This window comes from Pongo abelii, chromosome 18 (genome assembly GCF_028885655.2).
Source record: "Pongo abelii isolate AG06213 chromosome 18, NHGRI_mPonAbe1-v2.0_pri, whole genome shotgun sequence".
NCBI lineage: Eukaryota > Metazoa > Chordata > Mammalia > Primates > Hominidae > Pongo > Pongo abelii.
Genome location: NC_072003.2, coordinates 78,176,426 through 78,186,355, shown reverse-complemented (window position 1 = coordinate 78,186,355; position 9,930 = coordinate 78,176,426). Strand labels below are relative to the sequence as shown.

The window sequence follows — 9,930 nt, the reverse complement described above, 5'->3', positions numbered from 1 at the left end:
CTATATTTGGAAGAAAAAGAAAATGCAATAGTTCTTATAAGAACAAAACAAGAAACAGCCCCCACTCCGTTATTAGCCTGTGATATGGTTTGGCTGTGTCCCCACCCAAATCGCACCTTGAATTGTAGCTCCCATAATTCTTACGTGTTGTAGGAGGGGCCTGGTAGGAGATAACTGAATCGTGGGGGAGGGTCTTTCCTGTGCTGTGCTCATGATAGTGAATAAGTCTCATGAGATCTGATAGTTTTATAAAGGGGAGTTTCCCTGCACAAGCTCTCTTCTGTTCTCTGCCACCATGTGAGATGTGCCTTTCCCCTTCCATTATGACTGTGAGGCCGCCCCAGACATGTGGAAATGTGAGTTCATAAAACCTCTTTCTTTTGTAAATTGCACAGTCTTGAGTATGTCTTTATCAGCAGGGTGAAAACAGACTAATGCAGCCTGTAATGCTCTCCAGGCATGAGAGGTATCCTGCCTCAAAGAGTCTCATGTCCTACAGCAGCTTTGTTCCTGAAAATCAGGAGCTTGAGACAAGCCATCTGATGCTGACTGTCGGACTTGGCTGTAAGCTCCAAAGACAAGGGCAAGTACCTGTTCTTGGAGGGGAGACACAGACACAAAACCCCAAGTGCATTGTGGGCATCCTCTCCTGACTGTGTGATTGGGAATAAGCTTAGGTTTGAGGAGTGTGTTGGGCTGAATAATGTTTCTTGCTGAAGGTGTCTAAGTCCTAATACCACCTGTGAATATGTTAGCTTGCATGATAAAATCAACTGCAAGTGTGATTAAGTTAAGGATCTTGATATGGGGAACTATCCTGTGATATGGTTTGGCTGTGTCTCCAACCAAATCTCATACTGAATTGTAGCTCCCATAATTCCCACATATTGTGGGAGGGACCCTGGTGGGAGATAATTGAATCACAGGATCGATTTATCCCATATTGTTCTCATGGTAGTGAATAAGTCTCATGAGATCTAATGTTTTTATAAGGAGAAACTCCTTCACGTGGCTCTCACTCTCTCGTCTGCTGCCATGTGAGATGTGCCTTTTGCCTTCTGCCATGATTGCGCGCCCTCCCTAACCACATGGAACTGTGAGTCCATCAAATCTCTTTTTCTTTATAAATTACCCAGTTTTGGGTATGTCTTTATCACCAGTGTGAAAATGGACAAATACATTCTGGATGAGCCTGGTAGGCATAATGCAATTAAAAGGGTTATTGTAAGAGGGAAGCAAGAAAGTCAGAGTCACAGAAAAAAGAAGGGATAATGAAAGCAGAGATTAGACTGCCATGGCCATGAGGTGAAAAATGCCAGCAGCCTCTAGAGACTGGAAAATGAAAGGAATGGACTCTCCCCTAAAGCCTGCAGAAGAAAGGCCTGCCAACATTTTGATTTTCACTCCATAAAACTCACTCTGGAGCGAAACCTTCAGAACTGTAAGAGAAGACGTTTGTGCTGTCTTAAGCCTCTGCATTTGTGCTAACTTGTTACAGCAGCCATAGGACACTACAACAGGGAGCATACAGTCTCACGTTCAAATTCCAGCCCTGCTTCTTCCAAAGGGATGATTGTAGGCACACAGTTTAACATCCCTGTGTTGCCATTTCTCGTCCACAGAATGAGAATTCTTTAGAGGGTTAGTTGTAAGGATTCAATGAGAACCTAGGTTTGTGCCCGAGACATTGGCAGGCCTACCCACTGCTCCTTGATGACACTGTAGGTTAAGAGGCTTGAAGGGCAAACACCACCAAAATCCTCACTGGCTTATTTTAACTCAACAGGCTCTGCTTCAGCAGCAGTGAGAGAAGAAAAAGCAGAGAGAAGGTAGAATAGAAAAAGAAACAGAAGAATATTTTCTGTGCCTTGCCTGGCTCTTTATGGCAGTCAGTGCACACTTACGAATTCATTTCTTACCAAGCGTGGCATCCTGTTATTTCCCTGCCATGCCCGCCTTCAAAACATTTTGTCATTCACCTGAAATGGGTTCCCAGTTGATTACCCTGTTCTAACACTTCTTCATGTAATCTTCCCTTAGTCACCACTAAGCATCACATATAACTTCATTGAAAAAGTTGCACATATCAGCCAGGAATCCCTAATTGCCAACCATATAAAACTTGTACTATCTTAAATCAAAAGAGGGAATATATTGACCCACAAAAATAGAAAGGGAAGGGAAGCTCCAGGTTCCTGCTAGACATCAGGAGCTTGGAATTAAACACACCGAAAGTATGCCCTGGGTTTTGTCTGTGAAGATTTTTGTTTGTTTTGCTTTGTTGCTTTGTTTTGTTTTGTTTTAATGCAAAATAAAATGCTGTTCAAGATCTTGAACACAAAATCTTCAAATAGTTAGTGACACAAATATGGCAACTGAGATACATCCTCTTTATAGCAAATGCTAATGTCTTGTATACATCATTGCCGTTGACCTTCTCACCACCCCAATGAGTATAAATTTTTATCTCCATTTATCAGTGGGCTCAGAGAGGGAGGTCAATCAAGAATCATACAGGGAGGAAAGGGGACAGGATTGAAACCAAAGCCAGAGCTCTTAACCTTCATGCTGTAGAATGGGAAGGAGAAGCTTCCCACGCAGAGGTAGCGCTTGGAATTGTGTTGACAAGTATAGATAGTGGCATGACAATAGTGGCATTACAAAGGGAAACACACTTGGGGAAAGCCCGCTTCCAATCTGTAGTAATAAACATGCCTAACCAATTTATAGATGATTAAGGTGGCTCCTGGACCCTGCATTAAATAATTTTGGTGACACAGTTATTATTCCTTATGTCTTGCCCAATTAATCGAATTGGAAAAGATCTTGCTTTGGTTTTTAAAACCTCTCTACAAGTGGCTCATCTTCCATTTGCCCAAAGAGAACACAAGCATTGGGCTTAGAGTATTCTCTGGTAATAATGGCTACATGGAATTAATATAGTTCTATTTTCTTTGTATATAGGTTTATCTTCATCTATATTTGGCAAATCATATTGATCTTCCCTTTATGATGAAAATAGAACATTTCCTTTTAAAACAAAGTTAATGAATCTATGAATTGATTTAAAGAAACATTTCAACATTAATTAGATCTTCAATATTTTAAATATTAATAATAATAGGGGCACACTGTGAAGGTAGGGAAAGATTGACAGAAGTTTGGAAAAGAGCATCCTGACTGATCTGATAGAAGCATCCTGACTGATCTGATGGAATCAATGTGTCCCCCCAAATTCATATTTTGAAACCCTAGTCTCCAAGGTGATATTTTTAGGGGGTAGAGCCTTTAGGAGGTACTTAAGTCATGAGAGTGGAACCCTTGTGAATGAGACTGGTGGCCTTGTCAGAAGAGGCTTAAGAAAGATGATCTCTTCCTCTGTCATGTAAGACATAGCAGGAAGGTAGCTATCTGTCAACCAGAGAGATTATTTATAGGAAAATTTATTTTTATAAATAAATAAAAATGTATTTATTTATATAAATAAAAGTGTATTTATTTATATAAATAAATAAAAATGTATTTATATACATCTTTCAAAATATACCACCTGCTTTAACACGGCACTTTTAGAAGAATTAACTGGGTTAAATGGTTAAACCCCAACTACTTATAAAATTTAGCTGTCTCAACAAGCTCGTGAAGCCAGGGTCCTCGTGAAGCCAGGGTCAGGCAAACACATTACACCACAAACTGATGAGGCAAGAGGTACAGAAGCAACAGACAGTGTCTTACGTACATTTGCCAAAGTGCAGCTCCCTCTAAATGGTGGTCATGCTGGGGTTCTGCAGTAGGTGGTAAGAAAGTAACAATTAACTCATTTTCTTACCTAATGCTGAAAAGTCAATGGTTTAGACTCTTTGAATGGGCAGTTATCCATTGTTGTGTAACAAATTATCCCAAAACTAAGTGGACTGAAACAATAATAAACTTTTATTATCTCGCACAAGAATTTCTGTGGGGCAGAAACTTGGGAGCAGCTTAGCTGGGTGGTTCTGGATAGGGGCTCAAATATAGTTCCAGTCAAGATTGCAGGGAAGGCTGCAGTCACCTCAAGGCTTAACTAGGGCTGCAGAATCAACTTCGAAGGTGGTTCACTCACATGGCTGTTGGCAGGAGGCTCAGTTCTTCTACATGGGAATGCTTGAGTATCCTCCCAGCATGGCAGCTGGCTTTTCCTAGAGTGAGTGATCCACATCAGTAAGGCAGAAGCCTCAATATTTTTATGGTCTAGCCTCCTAAGTCACATACTCTGATGTCTGCAATATCCTATTGATCACACAGGTCAGTAATATTAGGTGTCCGAGAAGACTACGCTGAGACATGGGTACCAAGAACTGAGAATCACCGGAGGCCACATTCCCCAACTTATGTTTGATTCTTTCTCCTCCACCTTAAAATTAGATATGGTAGTTGCTTAATTGTAATTTAATGGAAGAATGAATGAACAAACAGAGTGAAACAAAGGAGTGTAAAAATGCTAGAATTTACCCAATCAGTACACAGTGTCAGTAACCAATGAAACTCTCATAGGAATATCAATAAAGCATTCTCAGAACACTAAAAATAATTCCTTCTTCCAACTTTTCTCTTGTGTTTTTCAGTGTGTTCTGGATAAAGTCCATCTCCTCATGGTCTAAGATAAACTATCGCCTAATGAATCTTTTTTCGGAATCCCAGACTGAGGGAGCTTCAGAGCTTCCTGAATAATGTTTAAGAGTCCTCTGGAGTTCTGTCCTTTCTCAACTGCCTTCACTCTGGCTCCCAAAGCTGCTCATTTTATTGATTTTTTTTTTTTTTTTTTGGTTTCAAATCCACATTAGATAAACCCAGTTTTGACAGTGAACAAAACTGTCTGCCAACATGACATCTACTTTTGCCACTTTAAGCAACAGGGCCAGCTGGAAAGGGAGAAAAAGCATATGTGTCAAAGATCCCTATTAGCCAGAGGCAGTGCATACTACAAATTCAAGTCTCTAGGATCCCCGTTCGTGTTTTATGTACTCTCTCCTCCCCTTTCCATCATTCTTCCCTTTTTCAAATAAAAGACCGAAGATGCGGTGAATTCTGAGCCTTCTCATGCCTCAGAGTTCATACACGAGGCCTTCTCTCCAAAAGACTTGGTCATACAATCAAAAAGCCACCATTTCTTACAGGCCTTTGATTTGCCAGAAAACTGTTTCCTTGGCATGTGCTCTTCTCATCATTGAGTCCTGAAAAAAATCCTATGAAGTTACAATAATTACTGATATGACTGGTGCGTAGAGGAGGAGAAAAATCTGGGGTGGTCACTTGTAGACCCAAAGCTATTAAATGGTGAAAGTGGGACTGGAACCAGGTATGTTTTGGTAATTACCCCTATGCCCCTTTTCAGGAATAATATTCGGCATGTTTAATAGCGGGTACTGAACAATCAGAACGGGTATTTGTCACATGATCCTGGTGCAGGGTCCTGAGGCTTCCTTTCCCCAACCAAGGCAGGTGATATTCCTCCAGGTGATGAATCACCCAGGAATCCCAGTGGGTGTGCGGCACTGAGAGGCTTTGGGCAGGGCTGTTTACTAAACAATGTAGAATTACTTGATATTACAATACCAGGATACAGCCACTCTGGCAGGTACTGACTCAAGAACATCTTTGCTCTTCCTTCATCATCATGCAGCCTTAAATTAATCAGTATCACAAGACCCCATCATCCCAACATGTAAGATCATGGTGCAGGGGAATAGCAACATGGCCTGCTTTACCTGGACCAGGAGTCCTGGGCCACCCACTGCATTTTCTGTATTGCCTTCCCCAAACGTACAAGACGTTCTCCAATTCCTGGAATTAAATCCTTCAAGGAAGAGAGTCTCCTTTTTCCGGTGATTTCTTTTTCTTTTTTTTTTTTTGATAAAACTTTTTTTTTTTTCTCCTTTCACTTTAAGTTCTGGGATACATGTGCAGAACATGCAGGCTTGTTACATAGGTGTACATGTGCCATGGTGGTTTGCTGTACCTATCAACCCGTCATCTAGGTTTTAAGCCCCGCATGCATTAGGTATTTGTCCTAATGCTCTCCCTCTCCTTTCCCCCTACCTCCAGACAGGCCCCGGTGTGTGATGCTCCCCACTCCCGTTGTCCACGTGTTCTCATTGTTCAACTCCTGTGTATTCTTTAATAGTATAAATGGCTGGCTCTTTGTGGACAGCATTCTCTTCCCTGGGCACGGCAGTAGCACCCCTGCAGACAATGGACAGTACAGGACACAGCACAGACTGTAAGTTATCACCCACCGGCTGAGTTAGTACAGCTCCCAGGCCCAACTGTGCAGATCTGTAAGTAGAGGCCTCAGAGGTCATCTCATCCACATTGTCAAACTCAGGAACTCTGGTGATGGAGAAGATGTCTTTTTTCTTATTTCAAGAAAACCAAATAAATGCACTGCATAACCAAAGCCATGCATTTATTTGTGTCAAGGCTGTACTTGCTAATTAAAATGCCCAGTTTCCATGCTTTTTTATATAATTAAAACATCCAAAGGCTGCAACTGGTTGATATATGAGAAAATGAATTTTTATTTAATAAATACCATTTGTTTGGAGAGAAAAACAAAAACAAAAACAAAAAACCTTAAGAGCAGGAAATCCAGGAAGGCGAGGAAAAGAAAGTGGTAGGTACTAAGAGAACATTGGCTTTCAAATCCGGTGCCAACCTCTTCAAAACCCTGATCTACAATTTCATAATGACCCAGTCATTCATTCATTCACCGGTTCAATAATAAGACACAGGTACATACTAACTTGCACACTGACCTTAGGCTGTCTGAAATCAGCCTTAATGCCTTCTTCTTGAAACTCACTGAGTGCTCATCAGTGGCTCTTACAGAAGAAGGAAGCAAGAATGTCAGGAAGAGAAGTAAGGCTTCCTAAAGTCCATCCTCACCGAGCGAAGACAGAGAAGATGGCATCCCCAGGGACCAAGTTCTCTAGAGAAAGAGCTGCCACAGAGCAAAAGAGAAATGCCTGGCCGAATCCATTTATTATCACAATCTAATAATAATTAGCAATGCCCAATGGGATAAGCCTAAAGAAAATTATGAGAGTAATTACAAGAGTTCACATTAATGATAATTTAATAATCATCCTCTTTGGCATATCTCTCTTCTTGAGATGGATAAATTGGATTGTGTTAGACAGAATTCCCCTGTTTCTGCCACTTAAAAGCCATGTGACCTTGGAATAATCTCAATTCTATGCTTCCTTAAGTTTCATACATATATATATAAAATATATACATACATCTCTATAAAATATATACATACATCTATATAAAATATATACATACATCCATATAAAATATATACATACATATATATAAAATATATACATACATATATATTATATATATATATATTTTTTTTTTTGAGATAGGGTCTTGCCCTGTCACCCAGGCTTGAGTGCAGTGGTGTGATCGTGGCTCACTGCAGCCTTGACCTCCCAGGCTCAAGCAATCCTCCCACCTCAGCCTCCTGAGTAGCTGGGACTACAGGTACACACCACAATGCCCAGCTAATTTCTGTTTATGTTTTGTAGAGATGGGATTTCACAATGTTAGCCAGGCCGGTCTCAAACTCCTGGGCTCAAGCAAACCACCTGCCTTGGCCTCCCAATGTGATGGGATTACAGGCATGAGCCACTGCACCTGGGCAAGTTTTATTTAAGAAGGCTATAATGCAGTAAAACTCTGCAGTAATATTTGCTGCAACAAAGACAATTGAGAAGTATCTTAAGACACAGTGGTGACTGGTCCTCCCAACCCCAATACTCTTCTTGCTCATTGTCTTTGTACCTGGACGATGAAATGAGAGTTGCCTAAGAGGTTCTTTCTTTTTTTTTTTTGAGATGGAGTCTCACTGTGTCGCTCAGGCTGGAGTCTGTCGCCAAGGCTGGAGGGCAGTGGTGCAATCTCGGCTCATTGCAAGCTCCGCCTCCCGGGTTCACGCCATTATCCTGCCTCAGCCTCCAGAGTAGCTGGGATTACAGGCGCCTGCCCCCACGCCTGGCTAATTTTGTTTTTGTATTTTTAGTAGAGACGGGGTTTCACCATGTTAGCGAGGATGGTCTGGATCTCCTGACCTCAGGTGATCCACCCGCCTCAGCCTCCCAAATTGCTGGGATTATAAGCGTGAGCCACCGTGCCCAGCCCTAAGAGATTACTGAAATCACTGCCTCTATCCTGGAAGAACCAGGCAGACAAACGGCCTAGAATTATCCCCATTGATATTTAAGCTGGAGTGTGCCGTGGCTGCTGGTGGCACCAAGCCAAGATGGGACCAGGACAGATTTGGATCAGGAAGCCTGACTCCTGGAATTCCTGGCCAGCTAGGTAAGGTGGCTCGCCAGGCCATTTAAGTAATTATGTGATTAAATTTATTGGACACCACTTATTTCATAAAGTTGTGGTGAAGATTAAAGAAAATAGGGCATATAAACTCATTAGCACAAAGCAGGGCTCCATAAATGCTAAACCATTATCATGGGAAAACAGAAGACACATGTTTATCTTATAGAATTTTATCATGATTTGAAAGTGAGCTTAAAAAGCTGCTGAACCTGTTAGCTAAATCATATTAGAAAGAATATCCTTGGCCAGGCATGGTGGCTTACGCCTGTAATCTCAGCACTTTGGGAAGCCTGAGGTCAGGAGTTAGAGACTAGCCTGACCAACACGGTGAAATCCCGAGTCTACTAAAAATACAAAAATTAGCCAGATGTGGTGGTGTGTTCCTGTAATTCCAGCTACTCAGGAGGGTGAGGCAGGAGAATCGCTTGAACCCGGGAGGCAGAGGGTGCAGTGAGCTGAGATCATACTACTTTACTCTAGCCTGGGCAGCAGAGTGTGAGACTCCATCAAAAAAAAAAAAAAAAAAAAAAAAAAAAAGGAAAGAATATCTTTGTTTTAACCTGATTGTCAGTGTTAGAGACTGACAAAATATTAAAGAACATTTACCAATATTTCAAGTTACTCAACTACTTAAAGGTATATTTTCAGTATGCGTCCAAGTGAATCACTCAAAAGCAGGCATTGTACAAGAGATATTTCTTTTATGGATTGATACAACTGATTGGTCTTTGTTTTAAATAATCAATGTTAGAATTTGTGTTCACTTCTGTGAGTGAATTTTGTGTCCTCTCTCTCCTCATCCTCTTCCTTCTTTTTTAAAGAAAAATGCCAATTCTCTTTAGAAGTACTGTGGCAGCCCACTTCCACGTGGAGGGACCAGAAGAAAGACACAGTTGGGTTATTCATTTTCATCTGGGTGACCACTCTGCCTCCAGTCTTACTCTAAAATGGGAATTAATTTCTTTCTTACCTTCCCTGCCTCCTTCCTTTCTTTTTCTAGAGTATCCTTTCTCTTCCTTTTCTCTCTCTCTCTTTCCCTCCTTCCCTCCTTCTTCCCGTCCTCCTTCCTTCCTTCTTTCATCACAACATGTCTACATGTTGGTAAGGAACTGGACCTACGTATTTTTTAACTCTGCAGAAATGGCTTTCTTGAAGTATTGTTTAATATCAAACTCTATTTTTGTATCTACATGAATATAAGGCATGCATGACTGATAGAAGAATGTTTTGTTATTTTTAGTAAACTGTTTTAAAATGCTGTATCACCTTGTTTTTTTATATGAGTTTTGGGTCTTTACATGTATATTTATATACAAACATATACATATATATATAAAATCTGATAAATATATATATAATCTGATATATATATATAATCGGATAAATTCTTACAATTATGTTGCAGGACAGAGGTGTGTTACTATACATCTCTGTTTCTTTTTTTTGGTTGAGAACTCTTTGCTTTTGACTCCCAGGAAACCTAGCCAAATTTAATGCTAGATGTCAGAAATAATTCATAAAGTTTCCTGGTATATTTATCTCATA

The 9,930-nt window shown here is 40.7% G+C and overlaps 1 protein-coding gene and 1 long non-coding RNA gene across 3 annotated transcripts in view; both read right to left on the bottom strand.

Moving 5' to 3' along the window:
* LOC134760408 (uncharacterized) overlaps positions 1-7,331 on the bottom strand; it is a 46,456-nt gene extending 39,125 nt beyond the window's left edge. For both annotated transcript variants that reach the window (XR_010137791.1, XR_010137792.1), the window contains exon 1: positions 3,740-7,331. This is a non-coding gene — a long non-coding RNA (uncharacterized LOC134760408). The remainder of the gene's footprint in view (positions 1-3,739) is intronic.
* WWOX (WW domain containing oxidoreductase) overlaps positions 1-9,930 on the bottom strand; it is a 1,117,686-nt gene that overhangs the window by 450,054 nt on the left and 657,702 nt on the right.